Here is a 26,912-nt window from a genome sequence, read left to right on the forward strand (position 1 = left end):
CACATTTCAAAACAGTGCTCAAGATCGTGCATGACTCATGTGATGCAACTTTCTCTGCCAATTTTTTTTTTATTCATAACATATTTTTTTAGGTCCTCTTCCGTGCTGAGACCAGGTTAGGACCGGGAATTATGAAAGTTACATAAAAAATAATGATAATATTTTTTCAAACAAATGACAGCAACATGAAACCGATCTGAGTGGGTATTGCTGAGTTTCAACTGGATGCTGAACTCGTTGAAGATCCTCCTCAGCTCAGCCGAACTGTAGAGTACCGCCTTGCCTTGTCCCTTCGTGACTCCACAGGCGTGGGGGAGGGAGTTAGTATTTTCTTTGCTGCTTCCTGCTTGTCGAGAGCGATCCTTCTGTTTTTAATCCGGAACCGCGCCCGACAGCGGAGGAACTGCCGAACTTTGTTTTCCATCTTTTCAATTCTGGTTGCAATAAAATGCAAAACCCGAGCTGTGGAAAAAGTTAAGTGAATTCGCTGTGACGTGATCATTCTTCCGAGATGCCGGTTTTGCAGAGTGATTTTTTTTTTTAAACGGTGGCTTACGAAAACGGTTCCGCTTCCTATCTATCCGTGTTAACCTCCAGCTCGCCGTTTTTCCCCTCTTTGTTCGCATTTTCGCCCAGAGAATTTGCGTCACTTCCCTCAAAGCTTTGGTTCTACTGAAGGAACGATTTATATATTTTAACACATTGACTACTACTACTACCAACTTAATAAGTCTTAGTTTAAGCACATGTATGTATGACATAACATTGTTTGATTTATGGTCATAAGGAAATATATCTTATGAAAACATATTTTAAACTGAATTTTAATAAAAATTAGCAAAAAACAAATAAACGTTTATTACATATTTTTGGCCTCTTTTGCATTTAATGAACGGTCTACGTCCAAAAATACATTTACAAATTAAAATACTTTTTTTAATTTATTTTCCTTCGAATACAATACTGCTCAAACCTCGGCTCAAACCAAATAAGAACAGTAACAAAAAATGAAGGCGGCTCTCACTGACAGTTCGCAAGTGGATGACACTGACAACTAGGTGTATTCTTCTCCGCCCGACTCGGCGTTGACCATCCGATGTTCAAAATGCTTTTTGGCAATTTGACAGCTCGTTTCAATGTATGCGTGCCATCGCACGCAAATTTTGCGATGTTTCCCCTATTCACCACTGGCGGCACCACTGTTCGTTGCAGCATACAGATTAGTTCCGCTTTCTGCCACCAGCTGGATTTATTCGATACCCCAGGACGCAAACCAAATGTCATCAGAGAATATTTATCAAAACAGACCATTTCTGTTGCCGTCAAACCAAAATTCAAACTAAATCAATCGAAATTAACATAAAATCACGATCGAATTAGTTTATTTTTTGGTTTAACAGAACAAATGGGCTGTTTCGATAAATATTTCTCCTAGGAGAGAAAATAAGTTATCGAAATAACACACAGCACCTTTTTTTTATTAGTTATAAATTAATACATCAATTTTCTTTTAATTTTATAAAAAGTTACTCCCTGGGCTTTGTCATAATGAGTGTCATAGGTTTGATGCTTGTTTGGCAAAGAGTATGATTTGATTCGATGTGGAATTAAAATCGAAGTGTTCAGTATATTGCTGAAGCTTCCATTTTTACACATGGACACCACTTCTTGCTGCGAGAACCCACTTTGGCGCAGTCTCAGGGCTTAATCGATGGCCGGTAAGCTGTCATCGAGACAAGGAGGTTCTCCGATAGTGGAAATATCACATTTGTACAATGAACCGCTACATATGTGATTTTTCCCTATCTTAATGTGGGTGTCAGGTTAGGATGCGGGATTTTAAAAAAATAGTAGTAGTGTAGAATTTAGGATTTTAACTATAAATATCAACTTTTTATACTTTGCCTTTAGTTATTTAGGGACAAAATTAGTAACAGTGAATTTAGTAATTCTATCAGAATTTGTGATTTTCATTCAAGTAGCATATAAACCATTCTGATTTGTCAAAATTTCCATAGAGTCTCGATCAATCAATAGTGAAATGATATCGGACTAAGTTCGTTGATCTGTTGAACTAACGGTTGTCGGATTATGATTGTATCGACCATTGTTGCGAATTATTAAAATGTCGGGGATTTGAGATAGAATAGGTTACTTTAAATCTTGTATTCAATTCAAGTTAGGTAGTTATCCGCAAGTGAATATTTGGACTTAAATGAATAATTGAACATGTTGGACTTATGAATAACACACAACTGTGCATTTATTCTAGAGTCAGATCCATACAGCGTCAGTGTTTATTTGGTCGAAGTGTACTAATTCATTGGCAGATCTGATTCTAGTTGTAATGTACGACAAGACTACTGACGGACGTGACAGGACGAGGGCCCAGTTTAGAGGTGTCGACATCAACGATGTGCGGCTGGATCACCCTCCCAAAAAAAAAAATATAAAAAGTTACTCACCTTTTTAAAATGTATCTCAGTTGTTTGGTCATCTTTACGACACCACGAGTCACGAGCCTGTTGACGGCAATTTCAGATCACGCAGGATCAGTTTGCGCTTAAAGTCGATCAAGTTTCCTGCGATTTTCCTTTCCTTGAGCTGGTGATTCCCTCGAGGACCCTAGCAGGAAGAGTCCGATTTTCGGGACGAACTGGGAGATGCGGATGGTTCGGGTGAGGTCGGCCGGGTGGCCAATGTAGATGACGTCCGGTTTGCGGTCGCGCCGGATTTGCATGATGGTGGTGAAGTTGTTGATCATGGGTTTGAAGCAGTGCCTCTCGGGGCAGGTTGGCTGTTGGTGGCGATAGGCGAACGAGTTTTCGATCACCTTCCGGAAGTTGAGACACATGTGCTGGGGCAGGGCGACGTCCTCCGCGTTTATGTTTTCCATGTACTCGTAGCAGTTGGAGGCTTTGATTTCCGCGTTGCAGCACTCGATGAGGCCGTCGATTTCGTGGGAGATTGGGACTGATTCGTCGTTGAGATGTACGAAATCTGGGGAGATGCAGTGCGAGGGTTGGGAGTGGAGCGATTCGAGCAGGCAGTACCAGGAGCCCTCGTTCCGGATGTCGCAGCTGTTGATCGAAGTGATGTCCTTGTTCGAGGCCTCGAGTTCCGAGGAGGGGTGATCCGTCTTTGATGCCGGTGACCATGATGGCGTCGTTGACACGGTAAACTGCTGATAGCATGGCTGGTGTGGCCATGAAGAGTAGATATGCACACGCCGCTAGCCGCTAGTCATTAATGTTTAATCGGGGAAAAAACGTTTAATCTTACCAAGAATATGCCCCGAGGATGCAGCTCGTGATTGTGAACACATCAAGATTGTATTTAGTTTTTGCACAGCACGCAGTGGTATAGCTCGGCACGCCTCAATCTGGTGCATTCAACTCGATGGTAATCTGCAACTCGGTTTAATTTCGTTCTCCAAAATCCGATGGAAGGAATCCGGCCGGGCCCGTTTGCCATCGGCTGTTGAAGTTACGTCGTCGCGATCCGCGCTCGGGACGAGGGGTTGCGCGAGCGGTGATCCCGACAGCTGAGCGGATCAAAAAGACTTTCGCCACACGGAGGTTTGAGACTTAATGTTCATCCGGCCGTGGAGGGTCAACTGCTTGGGCAAATCAGCATTACTCGGGACTGGCAGGAGTTACCTTCGTCGCGATTTAAGGGAAAACGAAGCGCTCGTCAAAGTGCTTTTCAAACAGCACCTCTTGCAGGTTGACCATGTTGCTGTTGTAATCGCACACTTTGTGCAAGTTTGGCGACACCTGGCCGGGGCGATCCACGATCGCTTCGCACATTCGAATGCCGCTTGCGGCCTTGATGTCGTTCAACACCTCCGCACCAACTCGTAGCTCGGGTTGCCGTTCATGGCGCAACATGGCGACTGATTTTGTTATCCGTGCAGGTGGAACAGGTTCGCCGGCGCAAAATTGGCCTGTTGATAATAAAGAAGTTATTTTTCAATTTACACTCATTAAACTTGGGCACATACACTTGTTCGTCAGAGCGGTAATCTTCCGGGACGTGTTTGCATCGGTTCTGGTGCTTCCGGCCGGTAATGTGCGTCAACAACACTTCCGACAGGTTGACCATCATAACCAAGTGTACGTGAAGTGATCATCCGTGTTAGGCAACCCGCGGCTTAAAAATCCACCCCTCCGGCTGCGGAAATAGAACAAAGAAAGCAATTTTGCTTCAAAAGATTACAGTTGGGTTGAGACAACAATTTTTAATTTCACCTAAAATACCACTTGACTAGTTCGTTCTTGTACTCCAGAATAATGTGGCCAGATGACCTACCCGGAACCTGCTTGCCAGTTCCGCTCAGATTATAAATCTTCTTCACCCGTAACTATTGTTGACAGCCAGCACTTTAACTCTCGCAACTTGGCACACGGCACATCCATACACATGGAGAACAGGAACCACTTTTCGCTTAGCAAAGCGGCGATAGTTCCGGTGATCCCGCGGAACTTCGTAAATCTCGACCGACCGATGCGAGAAGGAAAAATAACAACGCGGAAAATGTGAAACGTCAAGCTGGTTCAACAAGAAGAGTAGGCTATTTTAAAAAGGGTGAAGAAGAGTTTTTTCGCTTGGCAGTGGCGGAACGCAAAAATAACGCATACTAAGACTGTCTGCAGCGCGAAGTTTTATAACTGTTTCAAATTGCGAGCAGTTTTAAATTTTTAGAACTGGCGGAAATGAAACTAGAACAAGGTGCTCGCAACGCGCTGATCTAAATGTTGTTTCAAAAAAAGTGCTTTTAATTGTGTGCGTATGATTATCAACACAGCATCATAGTGTGTGCGTAAGAATACGTGGATATCTTTATATATCTGATTTTTTTTTTTTAAACTGAGTTCTATTCCAGTTTCAAATCGTCTCACGTTTGAAACAAACTCGTCGAGCAGTTTTATTCCGGTTTCAAAATACTGCTCGAATAATAAAACTGCAACTCCGCGTTGCGGGTGGTCTGTTTCAGTTCTGTTTGAAAAATGAAACAGCTACACGGAAAGGGGATCGATCGCCAAACCAGCGACCGAATTTTGCTGGGTTGGTTTGCTGATATTTTTAGGTCGGTAACTGGTCACTCGCTGGAAAAAAAACAACATTTGTTCAAAACTGTGATTGAGCGGGATACACTGAAGGTTAATTGAAAAAAAAAAAAAAAAAAAAAAATAATAAAAAATGGAATTTCATTTCATTTTGCCACACCACAAACATTGAATTCCCACCGAATCTGCCATCACTGGTCGCCACTGTCATCTTGCTGTCATCCGTCGTCTCGCCGCTCGCGGGCCGCGTAAACGTCAAACGTCGTCGTCGTCGTCGTCGTAATTTCGTAGCATTGCTCCATCTCATCGCTAATTGTTTTTCTTTTTGGTGCGCGCACCCGCGATTCCCTGTTTGTTTTTCCGTTTTTAATCCGTGGCCACGCCACCAAAGGTGAGTTTAGCCGGGGTCCGGTGGCAGTTTCCTCGCGGGGCTATGGTTTTAATGTGGAATTTCTCTTCTAGCTGCCGTGTGGTGTTGTGGGTTGGCGTTCGAAGTGCCAAAAGGTTGTGCGTTGCGGAGGAGGACGGAGTGGCCATTTGGCGGCGGTTTGTAAACAAAGCGGTTGGGCGCAATTTGTCCGCGCTGGTTGGGATTCGGGCCCGCTGCAGTTGTCACAATGACGGATTCCTTCTTCGGGTTCGACACGCATCTTCCGGTGGAGGATGACGGAGGCGGGGGAATTGGGGGCGGTCCGGACGATTCGGAGGAGGAGTACGATGCGCTGAACGATGAGACGTTTGGGCAGGCACGGGAGGGGGACTGGGAGGAGCTGCACGAGGATATGGTCCGGTTGGATCAGCGGGAGGGTGGGGATGGCGATTCGGGGCCGGATTCGGACTTGGATATGAACTTTTCCAGCGTTCGGATTGACAACTTGGAGCTGGACGATGATAACGAGTCGGAGGCGAGGTTGCAGCTGGATCCGAGCGTGTGGACGATGCCGAGCAATCCAGAGACGCCGCGGCCGCAGTTGCCACATCCGGCGATGCAGCAGCACCATCCGCAGAGTTCGTTGATGGCGGCGATGCAGCACCAGCAGCACCATCAGAGGATAGGCGGGGGACCAGGTAAGGGTGGGGAGATTTTGTGAGAAGGGAGTTTGTTATCATTTGGCTTGTTTTAGGTGGCCCCTTTGTCGGTCTTCCGCCCAACTTCCCGCTGCCGAATCCGGCTCAGATGCGCATCTGTTCGGTGGAGGAGATCGAGCAGAACATGATCAAGCAGCAGGCGCAGCACTCGATGCCGCCGGAGGTTCCCCAGCAGCTGCCGCCGTTTCATCTTCCGGGCATGGGACTGCCTCGTCCGCCGCCCGGATTTCCCGGCATGATGAATCACCAGCCGCCGTTGTCGATTCCGGTGAACTTTCCGCCGCCGTTGAACATGGTTCCCCCGTTGCCACCGTTGCACCTGCTCCAGACGAACGTTCCGCCGCCGTTTCCGATGAATGTGCCGCCGTCGAATTTCCGAATTTCAACCAACGGCTGGTTCAGGAGATTCAGCAAAACCATCCGATGCTGAACCAGCACCGTCAACACCAGCAACAGGGTCAGAATCGCTACCAGCAGCAGCACAATAATCGGCAGAATTACCGCCAGAACCAGCAGCAGATGCAGCATCACCGTGGCAAGCTGAACCGGTCGGGCGAGTACGACGAGTACGCGAACCTGATGAGCGAACGGGACAAGCAGTGGCTGCTGGCCTTTGTACTTAACGCCCAATACCCACCTGATGCCAAACCCATGTGGACGTTCATCCATAAGCATGCGTATGGCCTGGTTTTTGACAACGATACAAAATACGCCTGCGTTATTTTATTTATTTTTATTTATATTTATCTAAACCTCCCGCTAAGTAATTTCTATCGTATTGTATTTATTGTGAAGATTGTGAATTATTTATTTATTTTTAATGTGTAAATTTATGCTTTGACTGAATATATTGTCCTATAATTTGATCTATTGATTGAGTTTTTATTTAATAAGTAAAGAAAGTTAAGCAATAACTTTACTTAAAGTTCTCAAGGTTCAATATATGTAATAAGATTTTTTTGTAGTTTAAATCATTTTTTAAACGTAGACGGAATAAATGCTCCTAATGAGTTCAATTTCTTTGATTTATTTAAATCACCATTGAATGATTGATCAAATTCTCCGCCTGGTTCTGCCAGAATCCTGTTAGAAGGGTAGAACATTTCTTCTAGAATGCTGTTAGAATATACAGCTCTGTAAAAATTCTGCAAGAATCCTACAAGAACTTCGTTACTGGGTAACTGCACACCAAATATTTGCACATTGAAAATGATACCTTCTATCCCCCGCTCGCCAAACCGGTTTGTGTCTCGACTGAGTGCTTTCGACCACTTTAGAACAGTTTCAAACTACCCGCTGAGAAAATCTGTGCACTTTGTTTGATAAATTTTTACAACTTTCACAATTGTTGCAAAATCTATGCAAAAATATTTTAACACCATTAGAGAAGCGTTGTTTTTTTAAGTAACGCAAAAAAAATGGAAAAATTGTAAAAAATGTTGAATGAAGCGTGCGACCCCCCTCCCGTTACGTAATAAAATAACGCTCCATAGGCGTGTTGAAGTTTCTGCTCGATTCAAAAATCAACTCAATTTTGAGTGGGCATCATTCGAGCAGTTGATCTCTCTGTAATGGTACCCAATTTTGATTAGAAGCTGCGTGTTGTCGATCTGTCACAGAAAGCGTTTTCACAATTGTCAATTAAGCTAGGAAATTCTAATCGAACTATAATTTTTTGCTAATTTTTTTCTCAAACAAAATCCGATATTATGTGCCAATGTGTCGGAAGGAAACCCAACACGCAAGGTAAAAGATTTAACATCGTTTCTATAGAATATACAAATGCAACGATTTTTTTACAGCCCAAGCGCAGGTCGAGCTGGAGGTTCAACGAGATCATCGACAAAGGCTTCTAGATAAAATTCCAGCGCAGACACTGCCCACAACCAAAGTGATTCACGGGGGTCAATCATTCAGTGTGACCGTCGCGGGATTAGCAGGCCATGCTGCCATGAATCAACGTTAGTCAAAACCCCGCCATTCATTGCAGCAGAAAGTGGTAAAGTTTTAATCTACTAGGAAAATTTAATTAACACCTAAACTACCATGCAAGCGAAAAAAGGCGAAGTCCAACTTCAATCAGCTGTATCTCGGCTCCCTGTGGACGGATGTTCAAAATTCAAGAAGCAAAAGATGCGGACAGATCTCTAGATTATTTTGCTTTTTGGAAAGTCAAAAACAGAGGCACTTACCCTAAGTTATTCCCAAAACCAACCAGGCAACTTTTTTTCAGCCCTCTATTTTCTAGTTGGTTTGCATGTTGGATCGAATGTTGAATGACAATCTGTTTAAAAATTTTATCATAATGCAAGATACAGTACAATTATAATATCCAATACCATATTGGACCGATCTGGCCACATTGGGACCGGTTCCAGGTTCTCCGGTGGAACCCGGAATATCCCCAATTCTAGAGTATTTTCAGAAATTTATTAGAGTGGCAAAATGGGTATCAAATTTCAGCATTTTCAAAATCAGGCTCATTGATGACGCTGAAAACCATTTTGGACATATCTGGCCACTTTCGGACCGGTTCCAGGTTCTCCGGTGGAACCCGGAATATCCAAACTACGGAGTATTTTCAAGAAATTTATTAGAGTGGCAAAATGGGTATCAAATTTCAGCATTTTCAAAATCAGGCTCATTGAAGACACTAAAAACCATTTTGGACATATCTGGTCACTTTGGGACCGGTTCCAGATTCTCCGGTGGAACCCGGAATATCCCAACTACGGAGTATTTTCAAGAAATTTATTAGAGTGGCAATATGGGTACCAAATTTCAGCATTTTCAAAATCAAGCTCATTGATGACTTTGAAAACATTTTTGGACATATCTGGTCCCTTTGGGACCGGTTCCAGGTTCTCCGGTGGAACCCGGAATATCCCAACTACGGAGTATTTTCAAGAAATTTATTAGAGTGGCAATATGGGTATCAAAATTCAGCATTTTCAATATAAAACTCATTGATAACGCTAAAAACCATTTTTGGGTACATCTGGCCATTTTGGAACCGGTTCCAGGTTCTCCGGTAAACCCGGAATATCCCAACTACGGAGTATTTTCAAGAAATTTATTAGAGTGACAATATGGGTATCAAAATTCAGCATTTTCATAATCAAGCTAATTGATGACGCTAAAATTCATTTTGGACATATCTGGCCACTTTGGGACCGGTTCCAGATTCTCCGGTGGAACCCGGAACATCCCCAATTCTAGAGTATTTTCAAGAATTTTATTGGATTGGCAATATGGGTATCAAAATTCAGCATATTCATAATCAAGCTCATTGATGACGCTAAAAACCATTTTGGACATATCTGGCCACTTTGGGACCGGTTCCAGATTCTCCGGTGGAACCCGGAATATCCCCAATTCAGGAGTATTTTCAAGAATTTTATTGGATTGGCAATATGGGTATCAAAATTCAGCATATTCATAATCAAGCTCATTGATGTCGCTAAAAACCATTTTGGACATATCTGGCCACTTTGGGACCGGTTCCAGATTCTCCGGTGGAACCCGGAATATCCAAACTACGGAGTATTTTCAAGAAATTTATTAGAGTGGCAACATGGGTACCAAATTTCAGCATTTTCAAAATCAAGCTCATTGATGACTTTGAAAACATTTTTGGACATATCTGGTCCCTTTGGGACCGGTTCCAGGTTCTCCGGTGGAACCCGGAATATCCCCAATTCAGGAGTATTTTCAAGAATTTTATTGGATTGGCAATATGGGTATCAAAATTCAGCATATTCATAATCAAGCTCATTGATGACGCTAAAAACCATTTTGGACATATCTGGCCACTTTGGGACCGGTTCCAGATTCTCCGGTGGAACCCGGAATATCCCAACTACGGAGTATTTTCAAGAAATTTATTAGAGTGGCAATATGGGTACCAAATTTCAGCATTTTCAAAATCAAGCTCATTGATGACTTTGAAAACATTTTTGGACATATCTGGTCCCTTTGGGACCGGTTCCAGGTTCTCCGGTGGAACCCGGAATATCCCCAATTCAGGAGTATTTTCAAGAATTTTATTGGATTGGAAATATGGGTATCAAAATTCAGCATATTCATAATCAAGCTCATTGATGACGCTAAAAACCATTTTGGACATATCTGGCCACTTTGGGACCGGTTCCAGGTTCTCCGGTGGAACCCGGAATATCCCAACTACGGAGTATTTTCAAAAAATTATTAGAGTGGCAAAATGGGTACCAAATTTCAGTATTTTCAAAATCAAGCTCATTGATGACGCTAAAAACCATTTTGGACATATCTGGCCACTTTGGGACCGGTTCCAGGTTCTCCGGTGGAACCAGGAATATCCCAACTACGGAGTATTTTCAAGAAATTTATTAGAGTGGCAATATGGGTATCAAAATTCAGCATTTTCAATATAAAACTCATTGATAACGCTAAAAACCATTTTTGGGTACATCTGGCCATTTTGGAACCGGTTCCAGGTTCTCCGGTAAACCCGGAATATCTCAACTACGGTGTATTTTCAAGAAATTTATTAGAGTGACAATATGGGTATCAAAATTCAGCATTTTCATAATCAAGCTAATTGATGACGCTAAAATTCATTTTGGACATATCTGGCCACTTTGGGACCGGTTCCAGATTCTCCGGTGGAACCCGGAATATCCCCAATTCTAGAGTATTTTCAGAAATTTATTAGAGTGGCAATATGGGTATCAAATTTCAGCATTTTCAAAATCAAGCTCATTGATGACGCTAAAAACCATTTTGGACATATCTGGCCACTTTGGGACCGGTTCCAGGTTCTCCGGTGGAACCCGGAATATCCCAACTACGGAGTATTTTCAAGAAATTTATTAGAGTGGCAATATGGGTATCAAATTTCAGCATTTTCAAAATCAGGCTCATCGATGACGCTGAAAATCATTTTGGACATATCTGGCCACTTCGGGACCGGTTCCAGGTTCTCCGGTGGAACCCGGAATATCCCAACTACGGAGTATTTTCAAGAAATTTATTAGAGTGGCAATATGGGTATCAAAATTCAGCATTTTCAAAATCAAGCTCATTGATGACGCTAAAAACCATTTTGGACATATCTGGCCACCTTGGGACCGGTTCTTGGTTCTCCGGTGGAACCAGGAATATCCCAATTACGGAGTATTTTCAAGAAATTTATTTGAGTGGCAATATGGGTATCTAATTTCAGCATTTTCAAAATCAAGCTCATTGATGACGCAAAAAACCATTTTTGGGTACATCTGGCCATTTTGGAACCGGTTCCAGGTTCTCCGGTAAACCCGGAATATCCCAACTACGGAGTATTTTCAAGAAATTTATTAGAGTGGCAAAATGGGTATCAAATTTCAGCATTTTCAAAATCAGGCTCATTGATGACGCTTGTACAGTTCTTACCGCGGACCAGCTGGGGAGGACGCAAGCGGACGACGTCGTTCGGATCGGCGGAGACGTTCGTTTTCCGGCACACGCACGTGCTCACGGTGAAGACGGTCTTCGGGGGGTTTTCAACCCCAGTTTCACCCTTTTCGGGCCAAAAAAAATCCAACACACGCGGCGTTTACGATAAACTACACTTTATTGCGCAAAACACGTTTTATTGGGGCAAACCACTAATTATATTTGGTGTCGAACGACACTGATCGAGGATCGCGTAGATGTTCTTGCGCGCGTGGTCGGTACACTTCTAAAGCTGCTCTGATATTCTCGCGCTATCACGGGTCAAGCTAAAGGTAGTGTGCGTGGCAACTGACCGATCGCTATCGATCGTGCCTTTTATCAGTGGGGGTTGAATACAATACAAGTGATCGCGATAGAAAGAGGAACGTGATCCACAGATCAGGGGTTCTAAACCTAACTAATACCTTAAGCCTAAACATGCCGGCCGCCTTGAAAGGCCATGCTTTTCAAACCTAAACCTATACACAAATTTCATACGGCACTGTTATCATTTTGTTTTGGTTTCTAGTATCTAAGTGTGAGTGTTTTATAAAAAGATTTGTTTGTTATCACTGTGCGAGCTCTACACAATGCCTAAGGCTTTTCTTCTTTTGTTCTTTTGCACCGATCTTGAGGCAAGGCCTGCTGCGATGCAACCCACCAAGGTTGTTACGAGTGCTGCGACTGCTACAGTACTGCGACGGTACTTCTACGGTTGATTTTGCTTGCTGAACTGGTTCTAGGTGTTGTTGGTGTCTTCTACGATGCTCTGCTACGCTCGAGTGCACTGGCCGATGCACTGGAGTTCTACGACGATGCACACGCCAGCAGCGCTGGGTGCCAGATGGTGTCGATGGTGACGATTGCTGCGGATGAGAAAACCCGCTTTTTATCACGAAATTAACAAAATGGAAACAACTTGCCTGGAGCGGAGGCCGTGGAGGCCTCCGCAGCCGCCTCCAGCACCGTTGACGACGACTGGTACGCCGCTGATGTGCTGTCCAAAGGTTCTACTGCGCTGATGCTGCGATGACCGTGGACGTTCGGGTGATCAATCCTTCCGTTTGTCGGTCGAGTACAGAATCAGCTGGCCAAGCAACGCGTCCGCTGCCGGGCTGAGTGTTCTGGGTTGTCTTGCTGCTTGATTTTGAGGCGATTTAGGGCTTATCATTTGCGTTTGTTACCATGCACCGAAACCAGAGATAAAACATGCTTGACGATACGAGACTAGGGCAACCATAACCAATTCGATTGATGTGGAAAGCTTGGACTTGGGGTTGAGCGAGTTTATTCAAAATTGGTTATCCGTATCATGGGCGTGATCGGGTTGGACATCAAAAAGGTTGCAAATTGTGTGGGTGAACCCTACATAGGGTGACCGATAAGGTAGCGCCGGCTGTCATGACTTGCGCTCCGCACAGCCACAACTAGTGGGAATTACCACTCCGACACGCTTGTACCCAACGAAACGTGGCCGATAAGGTAGCGCCGACCGTCATGACTTGCGCGCCGCACAGTCACGTTCGTGGGATTTACCACTTCTAGTTCTCGTCAGCTGCTTCGTCGATGTTGTCCTGAATCGGGAGGACACAAATCTTGGAGATGCTTCTGTCGAATTTGCCATCCTGGGTGCGGACGGTTACTACTCGAATGTTGTCGTCCGAGCCCTTGTAGACTGCTACTACGCGTGCTAACTTCCACTTGAGCGGGGGCAGATTGTCCTCCTTGAGTAGGACCATGGTTCCGATCTTGATGTTGTCTCGCTGTTTCGTCCATCTGGTTCTGTTCTGCAGGTTCGACAGGTACTCAGTCTTCCACTTTCTCCAAATCTGCTGTACGAACGCTTGAGTTCTCTGCCACAGCGCTAGACGATTCTCTGGGATCTCTTGAAGATCGGGCTCTGGAACAGCAGCGAGCGGCCGTCCAGTCAAAAAGTGTCCGGGCGTTAAAGCGTCGAAATCGTCCGGATCGTTACTCAGCGGAGTTAACGGACGCGAGTTGAGAATTGCTGCTATTTGCTGGACTACAGTGTGCAACTCGTCGTACGTCAACGTTCTGCTGCCTATCGTCTTGCGGAAATGTACCTTGAATGATTTTACTGCCGCCTCCCACAACCCACCAAAGTTGGGGGAGCGGGGCGGTATGAACTTGAATTCTATACCATCTTCCTCTGCGGTGCGTACTATCGTGTGCTGTGCAAGCTGATCGAGCAACTGTTGAAGTAGCTTCTGCAGTTCTCGATTTGCTCCTACGAAGTTGGTAGCGTTGTCACACATGACAAGCTGCGGTTTTCCTCGGATGGCCACGAAACGCTTGAACGCGGCCAGGAACGCCTGGGTTGATAAATCTGCTACTACTTCCATGTGAACCGCCTTCGTGACCAAACAGACAAAAATTGCCACAAAGCACTTGACCGGTACACTGCGCCGAATTGGGTATCGGATGTAGAACGGTCCGCAAAAGTCTACTCCGACCTTCTGAAAAGCTGCTGCAGGACAGACGCGTACCGACGGCAAGTCAGCCATGAGCTGCTCGTGCACACGTGGCTTGGTCTTGAAGCAGTCTACGCACCGATGGATCGTCTGGCGGGCCAGACTTCGAACGTTTGTTGGCCAATACTTCCCTCGGACTGCGGCGATCAGCAGCTGCTGACCGGCGTGATACAGCATCCAATGGTAGTACGACATCACGATCTTGGTGAATGGGTGCTGATGATGCAGGATGATCGGGTGCTTGCGACTCTCAGGAACTGGTGCATTCGTCAGCCGGCCGCCGACGCGCATTACTCCGTCTATCAGCCGAGGGTTGAGCGCAAGCAGCTTCGACGAGGGTTGAATCGGCTTCTGCTTGGTCAAATCCGCTACTTCTTCGGGAAAACTTTCTGTTTGGGCCACCCGAATCAAAAACGTCAATGCTTCTCGTAGCTCCACGTGCGACAATTCTCCAGTTCTCCGGCAATTTCGATTTGTACGTCTGGCGTTATGCGCAAAGCGACGAACCCACGCGACTAGACGGATGAGCTCGTGGTAGTTGGAACGCAGAGAAAAGAGTTCGTTCGGTGGACGAGCTCGAGCGGGCAACGAAACTGTAGATCTCTCCTCCTTCAAAGCGAGCTCTGACTCTGGTGCGCGGTTGCCGAGCTTTGGCCACTGTTCTTGTTCCAAAAGTAAATATTGCAGACGACCGTACCATTCTGGCTTGTACAGCAACTCGGCCGGGGTACAACCACGTGAAATAATATCAGCGGGATTGTCTACTCCGGCGATGTGAGACCACACGCCGTCTACGGTGACGTGTTGGATCTCCGAGACTCTGTTAGCGACAAACGGTTTCCAGCGGGATGGAAGTGAAGCTAACCAACAGAGCACTATCATCGAATCCGTCCAGAAAAATGCTTGAATCTCCTGCTGAATGCTACGACGGACCAGGTCATAGAGATGACAGAGCAGTAGTGCTGCTGATAGTTCGAGTAGAGTGATGTCACGCTTCTTCTTCTTTCGAGCTAGGTCTTCAAGAGGCACAACTCTGGACTTCGACGTGATCAAGTGCAGCGTGATCAGTCCGTCGACCTGAACTGCTCGCAGGTACAGACAAGCTCCGTAAGCTTGTTGTGAAGCATCACAGAAACCGTGAAACTGTACGCTTGCCAAGCATCCACTAAAACCAATCCAACGGGGAATACGGAGTGTATCCAGCGCCATCAGATTCCGACGATATTCCAACCAGTAGTTTCGATGGTCCTCTGCCAGGGTTTGATCCCAACCGTACTTCTCCTGCCAAAGCTTCTGGATGAATATTTTAGCCTGCACGACAACAGGTCCGATGAGTCCAACTGGATCAAAAATGCTCGCGGTGTCCGAGAGAACCACCTTCTTGGTGATTGGCGATTCCAATTTCCACTTCGGTGCCTTGAATCGGAAGCTGTCCGTGCCGGGCTCCCAAATCAATCCTAGAGTTTTGACGAACGACGAAGATGAATCCAACTCCAAGATGTTCCGTTCATCCCTAAGCTCTGGCGGAATGGTTTCCAAAATCTCTGAACTGTTCGAAGTCCACTTTCGTAGGGTAAAACCCACCGTGTCCAGAAGATCCACAAGTTCCTCGACGAGTGCTATTCCGTTGTCGATGGTTGCTGCTCCCGACAGAAGATCATCAACATAAAAATCTCTCCCAACGACTTTCGCCGCCAAGGGATGGCTTTCTTGTCCGATTACGGATAGCTGCTGGAGACATTTGGTGGCTAAGTAAGGCGCCGACGCAGTGCCATAGGTTACTGTGGTCAACTGGTAGGCCTTGGCTGGATCGCTAGGGTTGTCACGCCACCAAATCCGTTGAAGAGGTTGATCTGCTTCGTCCATCCGCACCATACGATACATTTTTGCTACATCCGCAACCAGCGCGTACTTCCAGCAACGGAACCGTAGAATGATCGGCAACAGATCGTCCTGGACGACTGGTCCAACCATCAGTCCGTCGTTCAGAGAAACACCCGTAGTTGTGCGACAAGAGGCGTCAAAGACGACTCTGAGTTTTGTTGTTGTGCTCTCCGGTCTTAATACGGCGTGGTGAGGTAAAAAGTACGTGCGCTGAGCAGTATCATCCTCTGGAACTTCCACCATGTGTCCCATGGCTAGATATTCCTGAATGAACTCGGTGTACAGTGTTTTCAGCGTGCTGTTCACTGCGAACCGACGTTCCATGCCTTCCAACCGTTTCAGGGCGATGTCCTTGGAGTCTCCTAATCGTTCCATCACGTAATCCTTCTTCGGCAGCTGAACTACAAATCTGCCTTCTGCATCTCGAACTGTTGTTTTCGCAAAAATCTCCTCGCACATCGACTCCTCTACGGAGTGTGCGCTCCGGGTGTTGCAAGACTCCAAATCCCAAAATCTGCTGACTAGCTCTCGTAGGTCGACGTTGTGACAGGAATACGCAAGAGTTTTCGGAATGTTGCTGTAGCTGCTGGGAATCCTGCCGGAAACTACCCAACCTAGCACGGTATGCTGAAGTGTGGGTCCTTCGTCTGAGAGCTTCAATCTTCCATCTGCCAGTAGATCGTAGTAGAACTCTGCGCCTAAGATGATGTCAATCGGACCAGGCTTGTAAAACTCGGGGTCCGCGAGCATGACATCATCAGGAATGTTCAGCTGTTGCACGTTAATCTTCTCAGTTGGAAGTCTAGACGTGAGCTTCGGCAACACGTGCAGCTGAATGTTCTCCGAGTACGGCGAGATACGCAGAGATCGCGGAAATACTGTTGCTTCTACCACCTTCGTTGACTGCACCACCGAACCTCCGATGCCTGCGACAGACAGGCAGCTGGCAGCTTCGACCAGCTTCAACTTTTGGGCAAGGTTCGTCGTGATGAAACAGTATTCCGAGCAAGAGTCCAGCAGGGCTCTCGCGTACTGAGTGTTTCCGTAGCGATCAGTAAGACGCACTACGGCCGTTGAGAGCAGAACTTGGCGGTATGGTTCTTCGGTTGTAGTCGATAATGCAATTGCGTTCGAGGGGGAGGGGCGACCTGTGGTGTTAGGTGGTTGTGTTTGCGAATTTGTGCTTGACATGGAAAGTGATTGTGATGGTCGGTTGTTCTGAGTGGGTTGGTTGTGTTGGGTTTGGCCAGTTGGCTGTGTCTGTGTGTTGTTCTGTGTTCGATTCTGTGAGGGTGGGACGGAGGAACCGTTATGCTGCACCGCTGATGCTGCTCCACCATTCGTTGATCCGATGTGCAGCATAGTATGATGCTTCTGCCTACAATGCCTGCAGCTCCCACTTGTACAGTTCCGAATCAGATGCAACGGCGACAAACAGTTTAAGCACAGCCCGTTTCGCTTGACTGCTTCGTAACGTTCTTGAACAGTCATTTGCTGAAACTTCTGGCACCTAAACGCTGAATGTGGATACTCCTTACAGAACGGACACCTACGCTGTTGTTGTTGATGTTGTTGCTTCGACTGCACAAACGCGTGACCTGTTGTAAACTTCTGCTTCTTCACCTCAGGATTGTTGGATTTGACCGCCTGGAGAATCGAGCACTGGCATCTTAAGAACTCGACCAAATCCGTGTACTTGGGCACCTCTTTGGACTTGTGATGGTTTTCCCAGTGACGGATAGTGGCAGGATCTAATCTGGAACACATCATGTGCACCAGAACGGTACTCCACTGTGCAGTGTTCTCCCCGATTTTGTCCAGCATTTGAAGGTTTCGGTCAAACTCGCTGATGAGGTGATTCAACGCATTGTAACTCTCCTTTTTCATCGGTTCTAGCGCAACCAACGCGTCAAGATGAGCCTTCACGATGAGCTTTTTGTGCTCGTATTTTTTCTGCAGCAAATCCCACGCAATAGAGTAGTTTTCGGAGGACATCTTGACCGTCTCAATCTCCAGCAATGCCTTGTCGAACAGCGAAGAACGAAGATAGCTAAATTTGTCCATTTCTGTGAGCTGATCGTTGTTGTGAATCAAACTCAGGAACATATCTCGAAACGTGACCCATTCGCAAAGTTCACCTCCGAAGCTGGGCAGCTTAATTTCCGGTAGCTTCACGTGAGACAGTGCGTTGGTGTGCTGCTGTACGGGGACGTTCTGCTGAGTTTCGGCCACTTTTGACTCCACTGGCTTCGGCAGCAGAGCTTTTAGGGAAGACTTCAAGTTACAGTACATGTCTTCAACCTCCTTGGATATGTGCGCATTCTCAGCATTACGTTCGTCAGTGCGTACAGACAGGCGAGCCTTCTTTTCCTCCGGAGTCTCCTTCACAGCCACCACTTCCTCTTCATCAGTCTCCTCAAGAATCAGCTCAATTTTCCTTCGCACAACGTAAAATTTCTTCATCGCTGCATCCAACATCTCGATCCTAGTCACAAGTTCACCAGCATGCACTTCCGGTTTGTAGTTCGTCTTGAACTGGCTTACGGACTCGAGAGTGTTCCGCAGCTGCTGTTCTTGCTTCCTCAAATCTCTAAGCTCACTCATTTTGCACACTTTTCGTCTGGTACATAAAATAACAAATTGTGTTCTGACTAGACACTGAACATTTAGCACAAAGCCAAAGAAAACTTCACTGTAGTCTACGAAATAACAAGTTGTGTTTTTATTGGCACTTTAAGCACTGATTGATTGATTTTTAAGTCCACTTTTCTGCTACACTTTCTACCGCAAATCTCCGACTGGAACGCTCCGACCGGAAACAGCACGACCGGAACACGACCACGATTCTACTCAACGTCCCACGATTGACAGAGTGACAGAACAACAGATAATCAGACTGTAGCGAAGGGGAACCGACCCAGCGAACATCAAGCCAAAAATTGCCAGCAGAACCCAAGACCATCAATTTGGAGAACCCAACTCAAGGACTAGTAGCTTTCCAAGAAATGTGCAAGCAAACGGAGTTTCAATTGAAGTTGTCGTTTATTATTCGCAAAATTGTACACGATCCACTTTTTAAACCATCAAATTCTCCAACGTACGTCTCATGCTCGACGTGCCACAGGTCGCATGCAAAACCTCCCTACACCAAAACCAACCAAAGTTCATGCTCTTAATCTAGTCCTGTTTCTGCCAAACTGCTACTCCCACGCTGATCTCGTTTCTCCTCCACACCAGCTTCGAGCCGGCGTCAGCGACGCGGCGATCGACGCGGCGATCGATGATTTCCACTGGAACGCGTGGCCGCCAACAGCAATGGCGGTTTCCTCGCGGCGCGGCCTTGCCGCCGCGTATTCTTCTTCAGCACACTTTTTTCGCGCACCCTATTGTTAACACTCGCACTTTTGTCCCGTTCGCGGGTCACTTTTGTCCGATGCGAGCCTATTGTTCGCGACGCGCTTCTCCCGCGGCGTCACTCCTGTCCAGCGGTCTTTGGTCCCCGGATGCCCTTCGACATCCGGTTCGAAGGACCAGAAAATGTACAGTTCTTACCGCGGACCAGCTGGGGAGGACGCAAGCGGACGACGTCGTTCGGATCGGCGGAGACGTTCGTTTTCCGGCACACGCACGTGCTCACGGTGAAGACGGTCTTCGGGGGGTTTTCAACCCCAGTTTCACCCTTTTCGGGCCAAAAAAATCCAACACACGCGGCGTTTACGATAAACTACACTTTATTGCGCAAAACACGTTTTATTGGGGCAAACCACTAATTATATTTGGTGTCGAACGACACTGATCGAGGATCGCGTAGATGTTCTTGCGCGCGTGGTCGGTACACTTCTAAAGCTGCTCTGATATTCTCGCGCTATCACGGGTCAAGCTAAAGGTAGTGTGCGTGGCAACTGACCGATCGCTATCGATCGTGCCTTTTATCAGTGGGGGTTGAATACAATACAAGTGATCGCGATAGAAAGAGGAACGTGATCCACAGATCAGGGGTTCTAAACCTAACTAATACCTTAAGCCTAAACAACGCTAGAAACCATTTTGGACATATCTGGCCACTTTGGGACCGGTTCCAGGTTCTCCGGTAAACCCAGAATATCCCCAATTCCAGAGTATATTCAAGAATTTTATTGGATTGGCAATATGGGTATCAAAATTCAGCATTTTCAAAATCAAGCTCATTGATGACGCTAAAAACCATTTTGGACATATCTGGCCACTTTGGGACCGGTTCCAGGTTCTCCGGTGGAACCCGGAATATCCCAACTACGGAGTATTTTCAAAAAATTATTAGAGTGGCAAAATGGGTACCAAATTTCAGTATTTTCAAAATCAAGCTCATTGATGACGCTAAAAACCATTTTGGACATATCTGGCCACTTTGGGACCGGTTCCAGGTTCTCCGGTGGAACCCGGAATATCCCCAATTCCAGAGTATTTTCAAGAATTTTATTGGATTGGCAATATGGGTATCAAAATTCAGCATTTTCAAAATCAAGCTCATTGATGACTATGAAAACATTTTTGGACATATCTGGTCCCTTTGGGACCGGTTCCAGGTTCTCCGGTGGAACCCGGAGTATCCCAACTACGGAGTATTTTCAAGAAATTTATTAGAGTGGCAATATGGGTATCAAAATTCAGCATTTTCAAAATCATGCTTATTGATGACGCTAAAACCCATTTTGGACATATTCGGCCACTTTGGGACCGGTTCCAGGTTCTCCGGTGGAACCCGGAATATCCCCAATTCAGGAGTATTTTCAAGAATTTTATTGGATTGGCAATATGGGTATCAAAATTCAGCATATTCATAATCAAGCTCATTGATGACGCTAAAACCAATTTTGGACATATCTGGCCATTTTCGGACCGGTACCAGGTTCTCCGCTGGAACCCGGAATATCCTCAATTACAGTGCATTTTCAAGATGCATTGGATTGGCAATATGGGTATCAAAATTCAGCATTTTCAAAATCAAGCTCATTGATGACTTTGAAAACATTTATGGACATATCTGGTCCCTTTGAGACCGGTTCCAGGTTCTCCGGTGGAACCCGGAGTATCCCAACTACGGAGTATTTTCAAGAAATTTATTAGAGTGGCAATATGGGTATCAAAATTCAGCATTTTCAAAATCAAGCTCATTGATGACGCTAAAACCAATTTTGGACATATCTGGCCACTTTGGGAGGATTCCAATTCAGGAGTATTTTCAAGAATTTTATTAGAGTTGCAATATGGGTATCAAAATTCAGCATTTTCAAAATCAAGCTCATTGATGACTTTGAAAACATTTTTGGACATATCTGGTCCCTTTGGGACCGGTTCCAGTTTCTCCGGTGGAACCCGGAGTATCCCAACTACGGAGTATTTTCAAGAAATTATTAGAGTGGCAATATGGGTATCAAAATTCAGCATTTTCAAAATCAAGCTTATTGATGACGCTAAAACCCATTTTGGACATATTCGGCCACTTTGGGACCGGTTCCAGGTTCTCCGGTGGAACCCGGAATATCCCCAATTCAGGAGTATTTTCAAGAATTTTATTGGATTGGCAATATGGGTATCAAAATTCAGCATATTCATAATCAAGCTCATTGATGACGCTAAAACCAATTTTGGACATATCTGGCCATTTTGGGACCGGTTCCAGGTTCTCCGCTGGAACCCGGAATATCCCCAAATACAGTGCATTTTCAAGAATTTTATTGGATTGGCAATATGGGTATCAAAATTCAGCATTTTCAAAATCAAGCTCATTGATGACTTTGAAAACATTTATGGACATATCTGGTCCCTTTGGAACCGGTTCCAGGTTCTCCGGTGGAACCCGGGGTATCCCAACTACGGAGTATTTTCAAGAAATTTATTAGAGTGGCAATATGGGTATCAAAATTCAGCATTTTCAAAATCAAGCTCATTGATGACGCTAAAACCAATTTTGGACATATCTGGCCACTTTGGGACCGGTTCCAGGTTCTCCGGTGGAACCCGGAATATCCTCAATTCAGGAGTATTTTCAAGAATTTTATTAGAGTGGCAATATGGGTATCAAAATTCAGCATTTTCAAAATCAAGCTAATTGATGACTTTGAAAACATTTTTGGACATATCTGGTCCCTTTGGGACCGGTTCCAGGTTCTCCGGTGGAACCCGGAGTATCCCAACTACGGAGTATTTTCAAGAAATTTATTAGAGTGGCAATATGGGTATCAAAATTCAGCATTTTCAAAATCAAGCTCATTGATGACTTTGAAAACATTTTTGGACATATCTGGTCCCTTTGGGACCGGTTCCAGGTTCTCCGGTGGAACCCGGAATATCCCCAATTCAGAAGTATTTTCAAGAATTTTATTGGATTGGCAATATGGGTATCAAAATTCAGCATATTCATAATCAAGCTCATTGATGACGCTAAAACCAATTTTGGACATATCTGGCCACTTTGGGACCGGTTCCAGGTTCTCCGGTGGAACCCGGAATATCCCCAATTCCAGAGTATTTTCAAGAATTTTATTGGATTGGCAATATGGGTATCAAAATTCAGCATTTTCAAAATCAAGCTCATTGATGACGCTAAAAACCATTTTGGACATATCTGGCCACTTTGTGACCGGTTCCAGGTTCTCCGGTAAACCCAGAATATCCCCAATTCCAGAGTATATTCAAGAATTTTATGGGATTGGCAATATGGGTATCAAAATTCAGCATTTTCAAAATCAAGCTCATTGATGACGCTAAAAACCATTTTGGACATATCCAGTGGCGTACTAAGGGGGGGGGCGGTGGGGGCGGCCCGCCCCGGGTGTCACCCATCTTGGGGTGACACCCGAGCTGATGGGGACGAAGAAAAAAATATAATTTACCTAAAATTATGTTCATAAAAAAATCATGAAGTATGTAACTAATATATATCATCTTTCTTAAACAAAACATAAAAGTTAAATTTTCTGAAACATTGAATTTAAATGGGGGTGTTTACATAGTAATAATGAAGTTAAGTATTCACCGTTAGTAAAAGTGCTTGTTTATATTACACATATCCTGAAGACTTCAAAAATTTAATATTCAGGGGTGACACCCGATCATCAAATAAAGGAATTTTTATAAAGATACTAATATATAAGGGGTGTCACCCCTATATTATTAATGTACAACCTTATAAAAAGAGTTAAATGGAAAATGTTTTCTTGTAAAAATGTTCTTGTAACAAACCACTCTTGAGTTTGAATTTTTTTATATTTTCTCGGAATGTATGTTTATTTTCGTTTTCTTCGGCAAAGTTCCAATTAAAAAAAATTAAAAAAAAACACTTCAAATTGAAAAAATTAAAAAAAACAACTGTTTGCTATCAAAACTGGATGTTCATAAAAGGGTGCAGAAAACGGCAGATTATTTTAATGACAATCAACGTATTTCTTTTAGGATGGTCAAAGTATAACCTGCCAGTAGATACAGTTTTAACCGCAGATCCTTTTGAAAATGTGTTTATCATTTCGAACAATATTTGATTATATTTATTGTTCTTAAGCTTTTTTCTAGAAATTGGTTGTGCTGTTTTAAGATTTGGAATTGATTTTCAGAATTTAAATTATCAAAATAATTGATAACCTGAAATGAACTTTCAGATACTGATGATTTATTTGGGCAAAAATAGTTTGATGTTATTCTCAATTATTTTTAAACAATTATTTGCTGATGTATTTTAATATATATTTTTTTCAATGGTTATCATAGACACTGTAAAAATTTCATGATTCTCGATAACAGTTGAAACAATATTTTTTCGAAATATCTAAGTTTCCTTTGAAAAAGTTCTAAATCAGTGGTTCTAAGCTAGCTGAACCTCGCGGATCATTTTGGAAATTTACCGTAGTATCGCGGGCTACATGTGAAACTCAAATAAAAATTACTAAAACTTTACATTTTGCACAACCTTTGATATGATTTTTAAATGTACCGTCATCAGGGGTGACATTGGGTCTGGGGGGTGAGATTGGGTCATACAAAAATGCAGAAATTTGTATGACCCAATCTCACCCCCCAGACCCAATGTCACCCCTGATGACGGTAATTGTTTTTTTTACATTTTAATATTGAACAAGATTTGCCTTTTCATAACTTTCCTTCTAAAAATGTCCTGTGTAAAAAATAATTGTTGTTCAATTCGATACTTTAATTCTATTAAGTTTTACCAAATTTAAGATTTTTGGAATGTAATCTATTTTTCAGTTTTACAAATATGTTTGTACATAAATCTTTTTTGTAATGAAACATTTTATTTACTACTCTTTTCAAATATTTAAAAAAAATTTAAATGAATATAGAAACATACATTTTTATAACAAAATCTATAAAAACAAATTTAATCAAAAATAACATCAGAGAAACTTATTTATTACCACAATGCAAATTATGATGTTTTTCGAAATTCAGTGTTTAATTGTATAAAAAGATCCAAATATTTTTTTTTTATTTTTACGATCTGACTTGAAGAAAACAAACGCTTTTTCAATAAATAAATATACCAGCTTAATCTTTACTAGGCAATAATGAGAGATACAAAACGATCTTAACATTACCATTGTTTTCTTTTTCATTAAATTGACAGAGAATGTTGTTTTATGTTGAAAAATCTTAAAAAATGTATTTGATTTGATTCTTTACTTTTTTGTACAAAATTTTATCATTTCATAATTATTAATAAAAGATAAAAAAGATAAGGAACAAACATATGAATCATACGAAATATAATTGTATCATAATTTTTTTGTTATTTTTTTTTTATTATTATTCGGGTAGTAGAACTTAACTTAAAAATGAATTGGTTCAAAATTCATATTTCATTCTTTCTAAACCCGATATTTCTATGCAATGTTAGGTCAAACAAATATTAAAAAAATGCATCAATTGAGGTCGATTTTTTTGGACCACTTGGCATCATCTGCAAAATTCCAGAACCATGCCTGACTCAGTTTATTATCAACTCCATCTTAAAATTTTATGTTATTTTAGAATACATTTTATTGATATAATATTTTTAACTGACTGTAAATGGATACCGATTTTTTGCTATTAATTTTGTTCTAAATTTTAATTAAGACAATTTGCATTTAAAAACAATTTTCACAAGTTAGTACCACTCTAAGTGTCAATAATTATTTTGATGAGCAATTTTACGAAAATTTCAAACAGGTACGAAAAATCCGAATACGTTTCCTAAACAACATTTATTAGGATTATGACTTTTTATGTTAATAATGATTCAAATGTGTATGTCTTACTTGTTAGATAGTATTGATTCCAGATAGATACAAATGATTCGAGATATTATTTGCAAAATATAGATTAAAAAAATATCGCCATTTGTCAGGTAATTTTAAATTTGTTTATTGTTTTATTATTTTTGTTTCAATGAAATTGTTTATCAAACTTTCCCTCGACCGAGCCATGTTTTAAATTGCCACGTTTATTTTTTTTTTAAATTGTCAGGCAGATCCGAAGGGGTTTACAGAATTATGATTCTAAAATAAATAAAATTTACTTTTTGAATAAAGTAAGAAACTATGTTTCAACCAAGGAAATTTAAGTTTGGCATTATTTTCCATTCACTTATATTTTTTAATTATTAACGTTTAATAAATCTTTTTGGAAAATGTTATAGTGCTTTTTTAATACTTTCCGAATCCTCATAAAATATTTCAGGTATTAAAATGTAATTGTAGTTTCTCATGTTTTCATTAGATTTACTATTTTTTTTTTACTATTTTTGTTTATAAAAGCAAACTTATTCATCATTTTCCTAAAAAACTTCATGAGAAGAATTCTAAATGGGCCGAATTCCGCAACAATCTTAAGACCAGCCCGATATTTGTTGGTTCGCCTTTGCAATTCTCTATATAATTTTAGCAACTGACCATACAAAAATGGTAAGTAGAGTAAAACTCGGCAAGAGTGCACATCAACCTTTTCAAACCCTATTATAATTCAAATAAACAATAAAAAGCATCCATGCCAAAAACGTTGGATATTTGAATAAATATCTTAAATTATGATCAATTAAAAAATATGAATTAACGAATCATTAAACAACTTGTCACAAAAACCATTTTGACATTTTTTAGGGTCATATGCAATTTAGTTGAAAAACAGCATCGTAAATCAAAAAAGGTTAAGAAATCGACAACTACATTAAAATACAGATTGCGCAATCTTGACTCACATTGTTGCCTTGCTTCTAGAATATATGAAAATCCCTGTGTTGGGATTCGTTTTTTTTTGTTTTAGATTATAGTTAATTTTAGATAATCAAAAACACAACTTTCGATTTTATAAAAGATATAGTCAAAAAATGTCATGGCAGTATGATACAAAATGTGATTTTATAAAAATATTAGGATGTTCTTATAACAATTCCAAAAGCGTTTTTTTTTGTTTTTATTTTCAAAATAATTATACGTACTTACAAGTAAACTTAACTATTGTAATTTTTTTAGAAATGAACTAAAAGACATTATTTTAAAGAAAGGGCCAATGGATTTTTTTGAAAATAGTCCCAATATGTACATTTTTGTTGATTTGAAAAGATATGAAATTCTGTCATTTAAGATGTTGGAAATTTTAAAATTCAAAATAACGGAGGTAGGGCATTGGGTATCAAAATTAATCAACGTTTTTTCATATTTTTTCAAATTCCTCTAATTTTTCAATAGACGTTTTTTGTCAATGTTTTTTGTTAGCAATGTCTCAGCTATTATTAAATAAATAAAATCAATTAAGTTGTTTGACATGCGTTGAGTATTCCAGTGTTAAAATAAAGCTTTAAATTGTAAAATTTGTTTAACAAGTTAAAAAGTTTAATTATATTCTATTAAGCTTGTAAAAAACACAAATTAGTTAAATTTTTCAATTATCATTG

At 42.5% G+C, this 26,912-nt stretch overlaps 1 protein-coding gene and 1 pseudogene across 1 annotated transcript in view; both read left to right on the plus strand.

The window, feature by feature from the left end:
* Positions 1-26,912, plus strand: part of LOC120427201 (protein ovarian tumor locus-like) — a 194,011-nt gene that overhangs the window by 22,800 nt on the left and 144,299 nt on the right. The gene's annotated exons all lie outside the window — the stretch shown is intronic.
* On the plus strand, positions 5,319-7,001 carry LOC120427203 (protein PAT1 homolog 1-like; annotated as a pseudogene).

The sequence above is a fragment of the Culex pipiens genome, chromosome 1, assembly GCF_016801865.2.
Source record: "Culex pipiens pallens isolate TS chromosome 1, TS_CPP_V2, whole genome shotgun sequence".
NCBI lineage: Eukaryota > Metazoa > Arthropoda > Insecta > Diptera > Culicidae > Culex > Culex pipiens.